This window comes from Perna viridis, chromosome 11 (assembly GCF_037379345.1).
Source record: "Perna viridis isolate PV_CMFRI_1.1 ecotype Kerala chromosome 11, ASM3737934v1, whole genome shotgun sequence".
NCBI classification, from domain to species: domain Eukaryota; kingdom Metazoa; phylum Mollusca; class Bivalvia; order Mytilida; family Mytilidae; genus Perna; species Perna viridis.
In genome coordinates, this window is record NC_142455.1 from 37,921,181 (window position 1) to 37,939,351 (window position 18,171).

At 33.4% G+C, this 18,171-nt stretch overlaps 1 long non-coding RNA gene across 1 annotated transcript; it reads right to left on the reverse strand.

The window, feature by feature from the left end:
• Positions 1 to 585: 585 nt before the first annotated feature.
• Positions 586 to 15,351, reverse strand: LOC148603979 (uncharacterized). The gene is made up of 3 exons (XR_015916930.1): positions 13,090 to 15,351; positions 3,524 to 4,617; positions 586 to 1,424 (listed from the first exon to the last, which is right to left on the reverse strand). It is a non-coding gene; the product is annotated as an uncharacterized LOC148603979 (long non-coding RNA).
• Positions 15,352 to 18,171: the final 2,820 nt, after the last annotated feature.

Genomic DNA, 18,171 nt, shown 5'->3' on the forward strand with positions numbered 1-18,171 from the left:
ATCGGTAATAGGTTCTGTACAGAACACAGTTTTTGTGATCACCACAAATTCAGATGAGATTTGTTAAGATTCGTAAAACCAACATCTTAGCCTGTCGACACCTGGATATGGGAAAAGGCGTTCCCGGTTCAACTTTAAAAAAGTGAGATTCTGTATCATTATTCTATCTTTATTTATCTCTGGGATGTCGTAAAAGGAGTCAACAGGAATAAGGTAAACGGTTACTCCCTTCACACATCATTATACAAAAAAATAATCTAACAGAAAAACTCACTTAATTAAATGTTTCTTTATATATGGATAGACAGCCAGTTAATCACTCCAAATATTTTCTGCTGACAAAATGTTTTGTCAGATATCATTCTAATTCGTATTTTTTTTGTCATAGAAACATTTTTGTGATTGTAAAGAAAACCTGAAATAGATGCCTATCAGAAATTATAACTGAAAATTTCTAAACTATGGTCAACCCTGAGATTTCAAGGTTTTTGTTAATTAACGAAAACAATATTGTTAAGAAAAAGACTCAATAAACTTTATTCATTTGGTATGGACACATTTTGACCACTAAAACAACGATGACAGACAACTTATAAACACACATTGAAAAAGAGTAACAACTTTTTGTTATTTTTTTACAGTGAAGACGGTGGTCCATTTCCCATGGCACAGAACAGCTAAACAATAAGCTTATATTAATCAATTTTCAATTTTCATTATTGCCATAATCTTAAGCATCTTACCAACTGATGAAGTTTTAACATTCAATTCGACAGCAGATTAAGTTTTCACGGATTTCTTTGACATCGTATGGACATGACATGAAATTACTCCGTTGGAGAAAGAGGGAAGATGCACTTCCTTTGCTCCTGGTCCATACTTATGTTTTGAAGTTGAGCCGGGTCGATCCTTCACTTTTAGTGTGCTTGCGTCACGTTTCAGTTTATTCTTTGATCTTACTGTCTCAATTTTTGGCTCAATAGTTTCCCTTTACTTTCAAACCTTTGTCTTGGCTTGAATTTGATCTTACATCCATTCCATTCTAACGCCTATGAGATTTCTTTGGAGCATTGACAAAATCTTTGCAGTTCTGGCATCAAATAACTGTACAATCATTTGATAGGTATTTTGATTTTTTCTTCATTAAGAATGACTGGACTTAAATGTCCTGTCCGTCGGTATGCCAACCAATCCCAATACTTCGCTCACGTCTAACCAGTCGCCAAAGACACCACTCGCGTACTTTAATATATTTGGTTTTTTTTTTATCTTTTAGCAGTACAGGATGATACATATGTTGTTGCAAAGGGTTTCATTTAGTCCTCTCCATTGAATAAATTTTTATTCATGCCTATTTTCTATGCAGAATATAAATTACTGAACATTCAATCACTAGTCCTTTTAAAACCATGTATTAATCCAAACTGAAAAAAAAGGTACATCACAAGTTACACGTGTTTACTAGAAGAGTAGTCAGGGGAACCAAGATTCTAGAGGAAATCAAAAGAATAAAATATAGGGGTAAAGACCGGACATGGAAAACATTGAGAATCGTTCGGAGTCCACTAAAAATATTAATTTTGCTTTTATCAATGCTTATTACTATATCATGCTATTCAGAATATTGCCCTAAGTATAGTTACGATCTCATTTGCTTATTTAAGACAGTTCATTAAAGCCCCGCCCCGCCCCCCCCCCCACCACACACACACACACACACACACACACACACACAAATGAATGTACGTTTACAAACACTATACTGAAACTTATTACAAAGATATCGGTATTATACAAAATTATACCGTACGAAATGATTTAATAACGTAAAACGATAAAGTGTAAAGGTATACACATATTTTCAATTCATGTGTAATCTTTCTAATATTTGTATGTTTGTGTCTAAAAAGATGAAGTAATCGTCCTCTTATATTATGATAGCCGGTATGAAAGGCTTTTATGTCAATCACATGTTTTTTTTCGTGTTTTGGACTCAATTGCTCGACAGTCTAAGTCTTCCTGGTACAGCATATGTGAAGAACCCTAATTAACATAAATAACATTATGCAACTCGATGTCTCATCTTTACAATTGTATCCAGAAATATGCAGTAACCCTTACGATTTGAAAAAAAATGCTTTATTTATTTTTTGGCAACAAAAAGGTTCGTAAATGGGTGACATAAGGACAGCAAAAAATCATGTTTTAGTCGATGAGTGAGGGTTGGGGATAGGTCGAGGTCGCAAAGTGGGTTATTAAAGCCAACGTACTACATGAAAGACTGAACCGCCTAAATTAGACTGAACAAAGCTTAAATGGTCACGCACAGCAGGTATCTTACATGTAGATACTGAACGACTGAATTAATATACAACATAAAACAATTTTTTTCCAGACCGAAATGGCCTTTTAAGACTTTAACCAAAGTACTTGTGGAGGTAATGCCTAAATGTCCTTCGGAACACCAAAATAATGCTTGAAACTGGCACTTGTTTTGCACCTAAAATAATTATTTTGGGTAAATGAGAATGTTTTATTTTATTCATCTTTATGTCAACCATTTCAAGGATTTTGAAGTCTCTAATGCACTTCACTCTGAGAAATTAATTTAACAGATATATTTGCACGAATTTAGTGTGTGGCCAGTACTACTTTTTGTATGTTGTCTGACTCAAATCAAAGTTCATTATATTTAATAGACTATTTTCTCTAGCTCACCTTAAGTGCATGCATACTTCATGATACGTATTTGCATATTTTCTTTATTTTCCTAAAAATGCTGAAGTAACTTCATTTGTAAGGCTTATCCTTACACTTATCGTCCGAGGTCTATTTAATCAAATGTTTCAAAGTATTTCGAGATGGATGTGCGTAAAAAGCTATACTACTTTTCCCTACCGGTACACCTGGTTCATGTTCCCAGTTTGAACAGACAGGAATAAACAAAAGAAAGCAAAATAAATAAATATAATTGAACTAACGGGTGAAATTGTTTGATAGCATAAGCATTTCATAATTACTGCCTGAAGACTCTGATGAACCAAAACTATAATAATTGAAGTTCATCAAGGTGTTTGAAAAAAATGTTCAAGACGGTTTTAGTAGGATTATCATAAGATTTCAATATTGTTCTTTCATTATTTGAAGATGGTATAATATGATGATTATTTACATACTCTGTTAACACAGATAATTACAGAGACTATAGGAAATGTTTTCTGTCACCAAGAGTATTTTAATTCTTTGTATTGATAATTTGGAACTCAGGTAATTGAAGATCCTTAAACATCTTAAAAAGCTGTAATAAATTTCAGATTGCTTTGATAACCTCCGGGAGAGAGACATAATTTGATTGCTTGGTTAAACAAATCAACAGATTAAAAAGACAATACTGATCCGTAAAAGGGAACATTGATTAAAAGATATACCAAGTTTATATCATGTGGAAAACGATATAATCTCTAAAAGCTCCTCTAACAGAGTGTATCAGTTGTTTGACTATAAAATACCCCTTTAACGTTACCTCAGGAGATATCTGTAGTTCTGAACACTGACACTGAATTTTATCTGATATGTTCCACCCTTTGTTATTTAAAATATGATAGTTCTTCTTTGTTGTTGTCATCGTGTGTTTCTTTCATCCGTTTGTCCAAAGTCTGATTATATCATGTTCCTTTAACTTTATTACGATCTGTTAAATATCTGGTTTAGCATTGTGGATTTTATTTGCAGTATTCTTTATAAGTTGATGGGGTGACTTGAAATGTATCCAATGCACTTAAGTACCACCTCGTTTGTCATGTTGGTGGCAAATATATAAAAAATATTATATGAAACATATTTAAAAGAACAAATTGACATCCAATTTTCTGTATACAATATATGTCACTAATGCATCCATTGTTATTTTATTTCTTAATGGCTGAATTTAAAACAAAAGTGTTTATATATCTTTCTACAGTCAATGAAAACATTGATATAAACAAATATAAAGAAATAGATTTTAATAATTAATTTAATAATCGCTCATATAATCGTAAGTCACCATTTGGGATTCGAAACGTTTCCGATTGAGTTATGCACTGATATTAGTCTAGTGGTATGAATTTTAAGAACAAAGTTATCGATTCAATTGTGTTGTTCAAATTGTATTACCGTATACCGTATTCTTTATTTGTCAATAAGATATGAATAATTTGTACATCAAAGTGTTTGTCTTCAAGAGAATGGGGGAAAAAACAACAACATTTTAACCTTTTCGGAATGGATACAGGCCCTGAGGACTTTAGTTTTGAAATGTAGGTCAATGACTGTCAATATGTTTTCAATGTGCCGGATATAGAAAAAAACTTTGTCCACTAAATAGGACAAACCTATTATCGTACCAGCATACAAAGTCCAATACAACATTGTCTTTGTTTGGAAAACGTATTTCATCCAATGTTTATTATTAGAGATAGACGTGGGAATCAATAGCGGCTATAAGACATATACTGCTGCTACCAAATTCTTCGTCTTCCTTAACTCCACAGGAATCCACACAGACAACGCTACATGGCTGGATCTGCAAAATGTCTCACAAACCCTCTTTCAAAAGTTCTAACTTTATATTCACATCTGTAAAAGAAGGTATACATTCCTTAATTTTTCTAAATATGTCTGAAAAAAAAACTTGGATTTTCTCGACTGAGTCTCACCATATCCAATCAAATCTCAAAAAGTCTTGACTGTGTCTCGACTTGTTTTGACTCAGTCTCGACTTGTCTTATCTTGTCTTGACCAGTCTTGACCAAGTTTTCACAAATCTCCACCTGTCTAGAAGAGTCTTGAACAGTCTTACCAGACTTGAATAGTTTGAAAGAAATCTTGAACAGTCTTAAATGATTCTCAAACTGTGTCGATAACATACATTTAACAATTTAGGACTGAAAACAGTCCTAATATAAGAATTCAAAGATAAAATCACTGTATCTCTTTTATGCAAAATTCGTGCAGATTATAACTGGAAAACCCGTTCGTGGTAACCTCTGAAGCACGTCTTTTTTTAAATACTCCTGTTCAGCTCCGAAGTTATTTTTAAAAAGAAAAATGAATCACTTTTCGGTGTATATTAACACCGCTCAGGTGTCCTGGGTACACACAGCACCAGATAAAAATTCTAAATACCTGTATGTGACGTTCAGCATTATACTAGAGAAAATTGTATACTAGTATTTATGCTATTCAGCAAATATACAATATACCATGTAACCGGTCCTGGCAAGTGGCATTTATTACGATCCTCGAAATCACAATACACATATTACTTTCATAATTTTTGAACAAAATGTGCAGATTATAGCTTGAAAACATGTTCGTGGTGACCTCTAAAGCCAGCCTTTTTTAAACACTCCTGTTCAGCCCGAAGATATTTTTTAAAAGAATCTCAATCACTATTCGGTGCATCTTAACACCGCTCAGGAGTCCTTGCACACAGGACCAGATAAAAACACTAGATAAATATATGGGGCGTTCATCATTATACCAGAGAAAATTGTATACGAGTATTTACGCTATTCAGATAATATAAAATATACCGTACAATCGGCCGGCACGTGGCATTCATTACGATCCTCGAAATCACAATACCTACATGAACTACTTGAATCACATAAACGATAAACATGGTACCGTATAAAATGATAATGTTGTATAATTACTTTACGGACTTATGTTGTTATATAATATTCGTTTGATAGATTAATTACAAAAAAAAAAAAATAAAAAATAATAATAAAAATAAAAAAAAAAAAAACTTTTCTTTTCTTTTCTTTTTTTGTTTTTGTTTTTTTTTTTTTTTGTATGTTGTGTGTGCGGTTTTTTATGAAATAAAAATTATAGTTTATAAAAAGAGTTTATGTATAAAGAGGAGAAAATGCCAGTCAATAATAGTATTAACTGTTTAAATTAATTTGCAATCTGTATCTTAAGTATATCTATATATAGTCGGAAGAGAAACAAAGATATGTTTTAAGCATTTTAAAAATAATTGAAGATATGAGAGATGCGAGATGCATCCCGTATATAGCATAAGAAAGGAAGTTTGTGTGGACTGGCGGAAGTACGGACACCCTACACCTTTACATATCCTCATTTTGCAAGTTTAGGTATAACGATATCCAAATGCCTGACCATTTAATGATATGGTTTTTCGTCTTTTTGCAGAAAGGACGGGAACGACTTTACCAGTCGTATAGACCCTCCTTTAAACTAGTCGTACTGTCAAATAAAAGAAATTCCACTCCCTCTTACACCGAAAACAATGTGTCTGGCTATCTTTTGTTAAGATGTAACTTGTATAAGTATTGAGAAATATGTATTTAAAGTCTGTAGCGGATGTTCTGCGTTAATGTTGTAGATGAATGATTTCGCATAATAACGCAAAATTCTTTCCTATACATACCCCATATACATACCACATGCACACGTTTATTAGTCTAAATTCCAAGCTGCCTATATCACATGTTTGTCCGTAAATAATACAAGATAAAATATTTGTTTTCACACCTCTATATTTCTTGATGCTAAGGGTCTGCATACGAGTAACTAAATAAAAAATGCGCTTAATTTTAGCACGCTAATTTCCGTTTGAATACTAGTATTTAAGTGTAAAATAAAATTATGAATATATATATATCCATGCAGATTAAAGTTTCTAAACATATAACGCACAACTGCTGGTAAAATATTCAATATAAAATTCTCGTATACATGTATTTATAGACGTGCCAAGAAACTGATTACATGATGAAAATAATAATGCAGCACCGAAAACAAATAACAGATCCGATGACCCAGCATTGAAGTATAAACCCTTAGTTATACATGCGATAATGCTGTTCAAAGGATAGTATACCGCTATAACCTTGGTTCACTTGATTACTCTTTCAATTGAAGAGGCACTTAATTGTACATTAGTGTGCTATGTCAGTAATAATACAGTACCCACCTATTTAGGCATGATGTAACAAGTACGAATCAAGTTGTGGATAATGATCAAACAACTACTGGATATATAGTGGGTATATAGTGCATGTTATTTAATATAGAGCATTTCTTCATTTTACAAGAATCCCCCGCTCGATTCCCTCATCTTTGGCTCATTGCGCAGTTAGCATTGTCACCTTATAAAAACCAAAACAAATCCCCAAAGCCGATAAGGCGTCCCTTTGCATAGTAAGGGTAAAATAATGCTTAATGTGCTGGTATATCAAAAGATGTTTCAGATAAAATTATGTGGTTTGTTTTTTAAATGACAGGAGCAGCATTTATGACATATGTTTTATTTAGACGTGATTCTTAATATAATAACTTATGCTTGACAAACTAATATGTTTATTCCTTTAAGCATTTGCCATGTGTCCCGGAACTGCATTATTGTTGCGTGATTAGTACCGGATTATACTCATTAGCAATTTTGTGGTTGCCGCTGGCGGTGCAGGACATGCAAATCATTCTGGATGTCCCTTTTTATGGGAGTTCTTATTGCTAGTGCTTCAGTTTGTCAGTTTTTAAATGCAATCTTTTTTATTCGGTTGCTACATTGTGAATGTAGATTTTCTCTGTTTTATGTGTTCACGTTCAGGCTATGTTTTTTGAATTTTTACGTAATTGAATCATCACACTGTTGACATTCTTTTTGTCTATATTTTGTTATGCTAATATTCTTCAATGATGCGTTTTATTACATGGAGGGTTATACCTTAAATATTGAAATTAGGTTACCAAATAAAATATCCATATCCACACATAAATACTAAGTTTAAAACGAATGCAGTACAAAATAAAAAACAAAATATTGCACATGATGATTTTAATACGCTCCCGAAGGGAGCGTAAATGGCTGTATTATCAACTGGGTCATGTATACTTATGGGCAGAAAATGCATCAATATCCGGTTTGTGCATGTAAATTCAGGAACTTAAAAACTGTATAATAGCAGCTTCATTTTCGTACACTTCGAAAAATGTGATTGAGAACAGAACCAGTCTCAGTAGCGTTTTTGATTAAGTTCAAAACATATCATATTATTTCAAGGATATGGATTGTCAAAACAGTCGACAGAAAGCGCTCCAACGTTTACGAAAATACCATTACCCATAATTCCGTACTATTGACAAAACGACATTAAGACATTTTCGAACCAATAACCGTGACTTGCGCAATAACGTATATCCGTTTTTGAGTTCGTTTATAGACATGGTGTTTATGCTAAAGGAATAACTGCAAGGTTACCTACACAAATAATACAAACAAATAAAATCATTAAAGAAATAAAATCAAAACACCTGCTTATGGTTTAAACATCGGGAATGTGTAAGCTCTACAATAGCCAATGCGCATTCTTAGTTGTTTTAGTCGTCTGCCCTCGCTAAAACTGTTTAAAATATGTGGTTGTATATTTTGGTAAGAGCAATTTGTTAAGTTTGAAATTAGCTTTTGTGTGGAAAAAATGTCATCAAAAGTTCCGTCGAGCTTTAATTCACCCTCTAAAAACAAGGATATCCCGTTAAAGCCAAAATCTGATGCTGATATAGTAAGAATCCTAAAGAAAATGGTCGAAATTTAAATATCACTGCCAATAAATTTCTAGTTGACCATGATTACATTCATTGTGATATAGAATTCCCCAGTGTCAATCTCCCAGGTTGTAAAAGAAAGTACATTGTCAAAATTTGACTATGGTCAATATCCTTCAGAACCTATAATATCTCCTTATACTTTTCACCAAGATTATACCATAGAGAATCCTCCTTCCTCTTTGCACACTTCTCATAACATCACTGACCCAAACAAAAAAACAACCAGGAATATGAGCTCTGAAAATGTAAACAGTAGTATTAGAAAGGCCAGAAAGGTTCTTTGAAGTAATGTTTCTTAGGGGGGGGGTTAAAAGGTTTCACCTTCCTCATATGATCTCTTCAGTTCAATTTACAATTTAAGTACCAGTCAATATACAACTTAGACTCTGTAAATGGTAAAGTGATGCATGGTGTAAAACCAAAAGAATCAAGCGATGTTTTTTTCGGTCTACATATCCTATAGTTTTACACAACGGTAATCATTTCTGCATTCAGATATGCACGTTTTAGAAAATTATATATTTGTTCCACTCTACAGTCAGCCATATGAAACTAAAGCAAGAACGATAACTTTTGCAGAATGCCAAATTCATGTACAAGGATGATATTCCTGGGTTATTACTGCTGGTGGATTTTGAGAAGGTTTTTGATACTGTTGAACGGTCTTTTATTGAAGAGACTTTGGAATTCTATGGTTTTGGTCCGACTTTCAATAAGTGTACCAAAACATGTTATTTAGACATTTATAGTACATTTCTGAATAATGGACACATGTCAGAATTCTTTACTTTAGAAAGGGTGTGCGCCAGGGTGACCAGCTGTCACCTTACATGTTTATTATGGTTTTTATGGTAGAGTTGCTGAGTGCAACGATCAAAATGATCAAAATGTGTCCGATGTCATGGTAGAGGACTCTGAGTTCTTACTAAGTCAAAATGCGGACGACTCTTCTTTAATTCTGGATGACAGTGAAATCTCATTAGAAAATTCTTTATATCTCTTTGACAAATTCTCAGAGTGTGTTGTTTTGAAAATATCTTGTCTGATATTGACAAGACAGAAGCAATATGGATTGGTTCAAGAAAGGGGTGTGGGAAGGAATTTTTTCCTCACAAAGATTTAAAATGGAATAACGCGGGAAGGTATATGGTTTGAATTTTCAAAGGTTGACAAAACCATTTGCAATTTTTATGATAAAATTCAGAGCATCAAGTCTCAACCTAACACATGGACCTATAGAAAACTGACATATATCAGAAGGATAACTGTTATCAAGACCTAAGCTCTTCCTTTGTTAGTTAAGGTGTTAACAGTGCTTCCAAATCCCCCTGATACAATCCTAAGGGAGATTCAAAATATTTTCTTTAATTTTCTTTGGAATGAAAACCGAGATAAGATAAAGAGATCTGTTATTATTAATGATTGTGAGGAAGGGAGTCTTAAAATTCCAGATATTGTATGATTCTGTTACAGCCTTCAGTTAAGTTGGCTTTATAAACAATTAAATCCTCAAAATCAATCCACTTGGAAATTTCTCTTGATAGATTATATACACAGATGGGGGTAATAAGATATTGTATGTCAGCTCTGAGGGTCTGTATCTTGTTGCATAAAAAAACAATTTTGTTTTGGAGAGATGTATTTATCATTTTTTTTCTATTTTGAAAGACACAACAGATCGAAATGATATGGAAGTTGATTCCATTCTTAAACAATCCTTATGGCTTAACCCATTTTTGAAAATAAGGGGAAAACTGTGCATTAAACCTAAGTTCTCACAGAATGGCATAATTTTCATAAATGATCTTATATCTAAACAGAATAGTTTTTATTCTGATGGTGAATTTAAAAGGGAATACAATGTAAAAGTTAACTTTTTAGAATATCATGATATTATCGATGCCATACCAGGCAGATGGATAACATTAATTGGTAATTGTCATAAAGTACCAAACATTGAAGATAAAGTGATAGATTTCATCAAGACAAATACCAAAATATGTAAATATATTTATAAGATATATTTAGAGAGAAAAAAGGACGATAAAATTAATTCCCAGCAAAAAATGGGAAAATGATTTGAATTCTGAATTCCATGGCCTTTTTAGCCACAAAAGTCCTTTTTTACACAATTCCCAGTTCAAATCACTACTCGAACTTTAAATTCTGTATTGTATAATTCATAATTATGATGGTTTTCATTTCATGAACTGAACTTCTTTCTTGTTGTACAAGTTTGTGTATTGTGTTTGTCTTACATGTTTCCCCTTCCAAAATAAAAAGAAATACAAAGAAAAAAAAATAAATAATATATAAATATATAAATATATAAAAAAAAAATAAAATAAAATGAACTTCATTTTTTATCTCAAAAGCGCAACGAGAAAATGAAGAACTAAGACTGGTTATGTGATTAGTACCTGTTTCTGAACAAGAAATAATACTAAATTCGTTCAGTTTTTGACATGCACGAATCACTTCGTATCTGACTTAAAACAGACTGCTAATTAAATCACAAAATGTAGTCAAATAAGATGAGAATATGTTTCTATCACATACAATGTAATGAGTTACAAAGTCCCTAATAAGACACGAACAATCCATTATTTAAAAGTGCGTTTAATTTGGTTAAAATGTGCTAAGAATCAAATGTTTCATGTTTCATCGGCGTGTAAAAGCGAAAAACATTTTTCAATGAAGCGCGCAAGTGCTTCGTGTACAAAATGTGCGTCTAACCGATGCTTTTGTTTACACGTTCATCGCTCATGAAACAAAAAAACAAAAATGAAATATTCCATATGCTTCTGTTATGTCATATCTTTAATAAATTATATATACAGTGATCAAGGAAAGTCCACTTAATTGAGGCCGTGACCTATTTGAATAGTTCGAAGTTGTGTTTCATTGACTTAAAAAAACATCACGCCTATAGCCGATTATTCAATAATTAGCAAAGGAGTATTTGAATAAGTTGCCTGCTATCACTTTAAATTGTAAATCCGTTCATTTGTAGAATTTTAGATATAAGTTGGCATATTCATACTCCCTCTCCGAAAGAAAGGAGAATACTGTTTTATCATTGTACTTATTCCCATGTGTCCATGTGTTGGTAACATTTATTTCTTTTCTCAGCAGCTACTCACATCATCTTGGAGTCAGTAGGACAGCAGGAAGCGCAAGGGTAAGGACATATCTAATCACAGGTGGCTGCTGAGGAAGCCAATATGACGGCGTTTTTTTCAAAAATGTTTTGCGAATTCCAATTCTGATACTGCTGAGACAACGAGTGAGGTCACAACGTAAGAAATCAGAGAACTGCAATAAGGTTAGTATGAACTTTGCAGTATATGAATAATCTTCCAATTTCTGGCGAAATTGGCTTGCCCGAAATGTGTATTTTCTTTTGTTATTAGGCAATAAACGACGCGACAGAAATTCGTTATTCATATAAAGAGTGTCTACTCCAGATTATAAGATTCTAAAGTTTTTAGTGAGCCCAAATTCTCTTTAAACCGCGAGGGAACATTTTTTTAGTCCTAATTTGAAATATCTAAAAAAAACATCTAGCAAAGTAGATATTACAAAACCAGAGCAGCTGATACCGCATTGATCCTGATTTGGTACAGGCATTTCAAACGAAATGATGACTTAAATCTAGGTTTTACAACTTCCCATCAGTTTTGTCATTTTGTCATTGAATGTCAGCATCCAGCTCATGGAGCAAAATGGCTCGATCATAGCAAGGTAAATAATTTAACTATTTCTGTTTTGTAACCCACTTTCCATCAATACATCAGCCAACTTGCACTTACATAGGCCTTTTTTAAATTAAGATTACACGTGTAATATGTATCCAACAAATTAGTTTAGATAATTATGATGTTCGCTGAGGCGTTTTTAATCTGGTGTTTGTGTCCCTAGTGGCGATAAGCAAAATAAAAATTAGCCTCCCAAGACGACATAATTATTCCGAATACATACAAATATACTCTAGTAGAAAATGAAAAATGCAAAGTTCATCAAGGGAGAATAAATTTAAATTATTTGCTTGGTAAAATTTCTATTAAATGCATTGAGAAAATTTTAACGCAATGATAAAGTTCATAAAATTTAATCTACACATGTACATGTACCAATATATTTGAACTTTTTCTTCTAAACATGTTGTTCTTGACATATAAACAAATTGCTACAAACAATTGTAAAAACGACACCAAAAACTAGATGCAGCCGAAAGATAAAAAAAATCGAATATACACATGTTTACAAAGGCACTACACAATTGGCACCATGTACCAATAAAAAAGAGGTACCATGTACCAAGATGTCGGTCAAGTATGATATAAAGTACCATGTACATATGAAATATCATGTGCCACAAGAAAAAAAAAAAAACAACATCAAAATAAGTGAAATGCGAATATATGTAAAAATAGGATAAAAAAGTTATATCAAAATAGATATTACCGAGAGAGATGTAAGGAGAATGGCACTTCTAACACTTCTGAAGTATTTCAGCATCCCGTGATGGTTGAAGTGAGTGTACACCATTCCATGCTAAATGACTGTAATCCTTCCAAAAGCCATGCTGGTGCCAAAAGATTATGTGGTCCAGGTACTCGGTGAGAATGATAGCTTTAATGCAAATGTTCGTTTACAGACGCGGAACCTAGGACTGGCGTGTCGGGCCTACGCCTCCCCCCAACCCCGCTAAATTTGTAAGATAAAAAATTCACCACAAGTTTCATCCCATAATACTTTTGTCTTGCTTTGCACGGCATTTGATTTAATTAACGCCCCCCCCCCCCAGGTTGAATCCTGGTTCCGCTCCTGGCTAATATTACACTATGTTTTGATAAACTATAACACGAGGTCTATCTACTCGAGAAAAAAAGTTCACCAATAATTACTAAGTTAAAATTCCATCGGGAGTGTGAAAAGTTAGAAAAGCAATAGCAATACAACTGTTAACCACCTCATTTACTGGATGAAACGAGAGATCGTTGCCACCAAGTTGAATGAACACGGTGTATGGTGGAGGTGAATAATTGTACAGGTCTAGTCGCTTATGAATTAACTGTGGCACAGTAAGGCCTCCTTGGGAACCAAACTGAATATCGAATGCAAAATGATAAAGTCTTAAATTAGAATGTGATGTGGTAAAACGACCAAAATTTCCCAATCTACGTATATTGCTATGTCCTATGATTAAAACTTGGTAGACCAAGTTCCTATTGCATATTTCCGGAAGAAATGTATTTCGCACACATGCAGTCTAAATATAACTTCACATGAAACAAAGCACATATTAGATAACAGACATAGAGTATGTCTCGTGCTACAAAATCACTAATACAAATAAAATTATGAAAACAATGGCACTATATACCGAAGCCACACATGTATCGTAAAATTTCACAAAAAAGTACATATAAATTTGATATATGTTTTGCTTACAAACAGCGTCATCAAAGTCCAAAGGTCACGATGAAGACAAACGAAAGACAATTAAAGTTTGAAGAATCCGGCACAAAAATAAAGCCACATGTACGCTACAAAGTATTTCTTGATCCACATTATCAGATACAATTCTCATACATAGAAACAAAATGATAAGCAACACAAAAATTGTTAAATATTCATGAGTGATAAAATCAGACTTCCACGTGATGGAAATAAATTGTAACTTGTCTAACTGCCTTATTGGTCAACCCACAGAATGAACAATTACCTCAGTCATGGGGTCACCATAGGGGAAACCGTGGTCATATAAATCATTTCATTTTCAACTGTAAACTATCATACTGAACAAACTCTATTTTTCTATTGAACACACGTAATTTTCAATCACTGAAAATTACTTTGCAGCCACTGAACGCACTGAATTGACTTTAGAGTGGAAAACTGAACATACTTAACGCTTTATTGATAACAAATTAACAACATTTGAGTAAAACGCACTGAATTTGCACTGGATCACTAGATAACTCAGAACATATTTTTGTTAAAATTAGTGTATATTCAGAGCATTTTTGCCGTTCCTTTAAAATTCTGGCTTACGCAGTGTAGCTCATAAAAAGTCATGCTCATTACAGACGGAAGACGAAAGGAAAACAATGACACGTTGAACACACCCGTTTGCATGGTGCTTAGAGGTACACCGTAACGCTCCGCGAGTTCACCATAATTTTTTCTATAGTGATTATTTCAAACTTGTAGTAATATAACCTTGTTACAGAAGCCTAAATGTAAGAAGCTTCCTAAAAATTTGACAATCACATAAGGTCGGAATATACCGGTTTTTTTAACATTTGTTTGCCGGATAACAAAAATGTAATTGTATGCTAGAGTGATTCCAAAGTATCCACAAGTTCATTCGAAAAGTTCTGATGAAAAGTTCGACAGAATGATACATCAACTCGTGATTTCACAATAAATTTATGTTAAAAGTTTCAACGATTCCCTGTATTTTGAAAAAAACAAAATATATAAAATAAATAAACGGAAAATAACACACGATCATACTTCTTTTGAATAGAAAATAATTTAGACAATATAACTAAGGCTTATTCGAAAAGGATAAAATTATGACCGTTTTCCTTTCCTATTTTGTCTACCCCGGAATTGACTTTTTAGGAGCATCTCGGCGGGTGTTCTCTGTAGAGTCAATGAAAATAATGATTTAACAGCAAGTATGTCTTCTCTTAAAACAGATGTTACATAATGGCCTATATTTTTCGCTTGGTTTTTTTTTTTTTTTTGGCGTGTTTTAGTGGTTCTGTCCCTCAGCTGAAGCATTTTCGCATCGCTAAGCATCCGCCAAATTAAGTATCCGCAGAATTTATATTACATTTTTTGTGGCTTAATATCATTAAATATTACACCCCCCAAATATTTTTTTTTTCAGAAATAAAATGGGAAAGGACAATGAAACGAGTAAGCTAAGCTTCCAAATTTCAATTTTCGGTCACATAAACGTCAGTAATCATTATGGCACGCAAAATTAACCAAACCCCGTTATCTATTGAATAACACTGTTATCTATGTCATGATTTTCCCCCAGCCAATTACTTTAATTGCCTTTATTTCCATTGCCCCACGGCTATCTCCATTATGTAAAATGTTCATCATATCAGATGTGATGCACTCATATTGATCAGGCCAGTTGTAAAAAAGATGTACAGAAGTGTTTTTCGACTACTTTAAAAATTCTTGCCCTTTAGTATAAATTCAGGGGTGCAACCCCCCCCCCCCCGAGTCTAGCGTACGGCATAAATTTTGGACTGTGTCCAGCGTGCAATTCTACATCTGATAAAGTTGTTTTTGCATCTGGTACTCTCATGCGAAAGCAATGTACTATGACAGCGTTACAAACAACTGGAGGAATCCGGAAGAGGGGGTTGTACCCTTATTTAGTTAATTATGAGAGTAATAAATGGACTTATTGGTCGATCCCCCCCCCGGTAATCAAAATAATGAAATCCAGGGACAAAGACCACGCAGCTATAACGAAATAACTGCCCTTATATACTCCAGCAACATTGTGGTAAACTGAATGTGATAAGAGACAATTTATACAGATGCCTGAAATTCCTGACTTGTGACAGGTGCAATAAATGCGACCGGGTTAAAGTAGTTTAAAGTAACCACAATCTTCTCCAATTTAAATCTGGTTACTATGGAAAAAAAGTTACAGAATTAAACACAACACGAATACAGTTAAATGGGTACTTTGTTTAAACAGAAATAGAAGAAACTGATTATACGTTACACAAATGTATTAACAAAGGATTACTAGCAGTTAACTGACATACCAGTTCTAGACCAGGTTGGTTAAACCTACAAAATGTTATGTTGTCATCGTATGAAATATAAATCCCAATTCTTTCCATGCGGGTTGAAAAAAACCGTACATCATTAATCATACCAGAAGGACACAGATATTGTGTACTTGTTTCTCTATACAAACCCTAAGAGCTAGTCAAAGTTAAGACGAAATGGGTTTTCTTTAAGAGTAATCAAGGGAACCAAGGTTATAGCGGTAATCAAAAGAATGTAATCCAGGGACAAAGACCAGACATGGAAAACAGACATACACAACAAAGAACATAAAGTAAATAAAATCATACCTACGAAGTAACAAATGCAAATGAGCAACTCAGACTCCACTAAAAACTGGTAGCATGGACCAGGTGCATTGGTAGAGTAAGCGTCCTCCAATACCACTAGTGTCGTGGTAGGAAGGTATACATTTTTACAGATGTGAATATAGAAGTTAGATGTTTTGAAAGAGGTTTGATGGTACATTTTGAAGATTCAGCCATGTAGAGTTGTTTGTGTGGATTCCTTTGGTGTTAAGGAATACAAAACATGTGGTAGCAGCAGTATATGTCTTATAACCGCTATAAATTCCCACGTCTACATTTAATAATAAACATTGGATGAAATACGTTTTGCAAACAAAGACAATGTTGTATTGGGCTTTGTAAGCTGGTACGATAATATGTTTGTCCTGTTTAGTGGACAAAGTATTTTTGTCTACATCGGGCACAATGAAAACTAAGGTTGACAGTCATTGACCTATATTTCAAAACTAAAGACCTCACGGCCTGTATCCACTCCGAAAAAGGTTAAAAGGTTTTTTTTTCTCTCATTCTCTTAAATATAAGCACTTTGAAATATAAATTAATCACCTCTTTATAACAAGGTATAGAACACGGTAAACGTGAATACAATTTGAATAACACAATTAAAATGATAACTTGGGACTTAAAAATCATACCACTAGGCTAATATCAGTGCATGACTCATTCGGCAAACGTTTCGAATACCATATGATGACTTACGATTATGTGAGTGACTATTACAATTTGGAAGTTTGATTTACTAGTTGAATTGTTCTTTTTGTGGGGGGCTAAGTTCTTACTGCAAAAAAATACCATATTTTGGCGTGGTGTAACTTTCAACGATATTAAACCGAAAAAGGATGCCACAATTTTTGCGGATTCTTAATTTGGCATATACAAAGTGGTGCACTAAGTGCTTAAGCTAAGAGTAAATATATGGCAAGTTTAAGCAGACCGCTAAAAAGCGCCAAGTTAATAACCTTTCGAAAACGATCCGCTTTATGGTAACAAGGAAATATATACTTGCGGTTATATCGATATTTTCATTGACTCTAAAGAGATATACAAACAATTAAGCTTTTGTTTTAAATTCATCCATACAGAAATAAAATAGCAACGGATGCATTAGTGACATATATTGTATACAGAAAATTGGATGTAAATTTGTTCTTTTACATGTGTTTCATATGATATTATTATACATATGCCACCGACATGACAACCGGGGTTGTACTTAAGTGCATTGGATACATTTCAATTCACCTCAATACTTATAAAAAATATTTCAGATTCAATCAACACTCCTAAACCAGATATTTAAAAGACCAAAATATATTTAAAGGGACATGATATAATCAGACTTTGGACAAACGGATAAAAGAAACACACGATGACAACAACAAAAAAGAACTATCATATTTCA